Source organism: Salmo trutta, unplaced genomic scaffold (genome assembly GCF_901001165.1).
Source record: "Salmo trutta unplaced genomic scaffold, fSalTru1.1, whole genome shotgun sequence".
NCBI classification, from domain to species: domain Eukaryota; kingdom Metazoa; phylum Chordata; class Actinopteri; order Salmoniformes; family Salmonidae; genus Salmo; species Salmo trutta.
The window spans coordinates 27,501-30,000 of NW_021822209.1; the positions used below are offsets into that span (position 1 = coordinate 27,501).

Here is a 2,500-nt window from a genome sequence, read left to right on the forward strand (position 1 = left end):
TTTTTGTCCACGAGGGTGTGCTCTTACACTATTTCATCAGCAACACTGCCTTGTAGTAAGCATTTAATGATGAATTGACTAAATGCAGCTTCCTGCCTTTTTAATAGGATCAAAGTTCCGTGTGTTGTCAGTTAGCATCTGCCTTGTATTTATAAGACAAATAATAATATTGTTGCTGAATGCAGCTTGTGTGTGCTTTGTGCTCCCTTACCCTGTTCAAATGATGAAAAGAAATAAAGTTTGTATTTTATCCAACTACCTGTGCTATAAAGTGATGGCTACAGTGTTTGTAATTTCTTCTACTTTTTCAGTGACACAAAGTTCAAGCTGCTTATCTAATTGGTGAAAATGCAATGTCTGTTTATCAGACTCACTTTGACTATATATGTTGTACCAAGAGATTGTTTATCGTTTACGGCCATACCAGCCTGGGTACGCCTGATCTCGTCTGATCTCGGAAGCTAAGCAGGGTCGGGCCTGGTTAGTACTTGGATGGGAGACCGCCTGGGAATACCAGGTGCTGTAAGCTTTTTGTCCACGAGGGTGTGCTCTTACACTATTTCATCAGCAACACTGCCTTGTAGTAAGCATTTAATGATGAATTGACTAAATGCAGCTTCCTGCCTTTTTAATAGGATCAAAGTTCCGTGTGTTGTCAGTTAGCATCTGCCTTGTATTTATAAGACAAATAATAATATTGTTGCTGAATGCAGCTTGTGTGTGCTTTGTGCTCCCTTACCCTGTTCAAATGATGAAAAGAAATAAAGTTTGTATTTTATCCAACTACCTGTGCTATAAAGTGATGGCTACAGTGTTTGTAATTTCTTCTACTTTTTCAGTGACACAAAGTTCAAGCTGCTTATCTAATTGGTGAAAATGCAATGTCTGTTTATCAGACTCACTTTGACTATATATGTTGTACCAAGAGATTGCTTATCGTTTACGGCCATACCAGCCTGGGTACGCCTGATCTCGTCTGATCTCGGAAGCTAAGCAGGGTCGGGCCTGGTTAGTACTTGGATGGGAGACCGCCTGGGAATACCAGGTGCTGTAAGCTTTTTGTCCACGAGGGTGTGCTCTTACACTATTTCATCAGCAACACTGCCTTGTAGTAAGCATTTAATGATGAATTGACTAAATGCAGCTTCCTGCCTTTTTAATAGGATCAAAGTTCCGTGTGTTGTCAGTTAGCATCTGCCTTGTATTTATAAGACAAATAATAATATTGTTGCTGAATGCAGCTTGTGTGTGCTTTGTGCTCCCTTACCCTGTTCAAATGATGAAAAGAAATAAAGTTTGTATTTTATCCAACTACCTGTGCTATAAAGTGATGGCTACAGTGTTTGTAATTTCTTCTACTTTTTCAGTGACACAAAGTTCAAGCTGCTTATCTAATTGGTGAAAATGCAATGTCTGTTTATCAGACTCACTTTGACTATATATGTTGTACCAAGAGATTGTTTATCGTTTACGGCCATACCAGCCTGGGTACGCCCGATCTCGTCTGATCTCGGAAGCTAAGCAGGGTCGGGCCTGGTTAGTACTTGGATGGGAGACAGCCTGGGAATACCAGGTGCTGTAAGCTTTTTGTCCACGAGGGTGTGCTCTTACACTATTTCATCAGCAACACTGCCTTGTAGTAAGCATTTAATGATGAATTGACTAAATGCAGCTTCCTGCCTTTTTAATAGGATCAAAGTTCCGTGTGTTGTCAGTTAGCATCTGCCTTGTATTTATAAGACAAATAATAATATTGTTGCTGAATGCAGCTTGTGTGTGCTTTGTGCTCCCTTACCCTGTTCAAATGATGAAAAGAAATAAAGTTTGTATTTTATCCAACTACCTGTGCTATAAAGTGATGGCTACAGTGTTTGTAATTTCTTCTACTTTTTCAGTGACACAAAGTTCAAGCTGCTTATCTAATTGGTGAAAATGCAATGTCTGTTTATCAGACTCACTTTGACTATATATGTTGTACCAAGAGATTGTTTATCGTTTACGGCCATACCAGCCTGGGTACGCCTGATCTCGTCTGATCTCGGAAGCTAAGCAGGGTCGGGCCTGGTTAGTACTTGGATGGGAGACCGCCTGGGAATACCAGGTGCTGTAAGCTTTTTGTCCACGAGGGTGTGCTCTTACACTATTTCATCAGCAACACTGCCTTGTAGTAAGCATTTAATGATGAATTGACTAAATGCAGCTTCCTGCCTTTTTAATAGGATCAAAGTTCCGTGTGTTGTCAGTTAGCATCTGCCTTGTATTTATAAGACAAATAATAATATTGTTGCTGAATGCAGCTTGTGTGTGCTTTGTGCTCCCTTACCCTGTTCAAATGATGAAAAGAAATAAAGTTTGTATTTTATCCAACTACCTGTGCTATAAAGTGATGGCTACAGTGTTTGTAATTTCTTCTACTTTTTCAGTGACACAAAGTTCAAGCTGCTTATCTAATTGGTGAAAATGCAATGTCTGTTTATCAGACTCACTTTGACTATATATG

At 39.6% G+C, this 2,500-nt stretch overlaps 5 non-coding genes across 5 annotated transcripts in view; all 5 read left to right on the forward strand.

The window, feature by feature from the left end:
* The window catches only part of LOC115180945 (5S ribosomal RNA), a 119-nt gene extending 118 nt beyond the window's left edge, over position 1 (forward strand). Inside the window, exon 1 of the ribosomal RNA XR_003873202.1 lies at position 1. This exon is cut by the window's left edge and continues 118 nt beyond it. This is a non-coding gene — a ribosomal RNA (5S ribosomal RNA).
* Positions 2-410: 409 nt separating this feature from the next.
* LOC115180947 (5S ribosomal RNA) lies at positions 411-529 on the forward strand. Its single transcript, XR_003873204.1, has one exon. It is a non-coding gene; the product is annotated as a 5S ribosomal RNA (ribosomal RNA).
* A 409-nt stretch (positions 530-938) lies between these two features.
* Positions 939-1,057, forward strand: LOC115180949 (5S ribosomal RNA). The gene has a single exon (XR_003873205.1). It is a non-coding gene; the product is annotated as a 5S ribosomal RNA (ribosomal RNA).
* A 409-nt stretch (positions 1,058-1,466) lies between these two features.
* LOC115180964 (5S ribosomal RNA) lies at positions 1,467-1,585 on the forward strand. Its single transcript, XR_003873220.1, has one exon. It is a non-coding gene; the product is annotated as a 5S ribosomal RNA (ribosomal RNA).
* A 409-nt stretch (positions 1,586-1,994) lies between these two features.
* On the forward strand, positions 1,995-2,113 carry LOC115180950 (5S ribosomal RNA). Its single transcript, XR_003873206.1, has one exon. It is a non-coding gene; the product is annotated as a 5S ribosomal RNA (ribosomal RNA).
* The last annotated feature ends 387 nt before the right edge of the window (positions 2,114-2,500 follow it).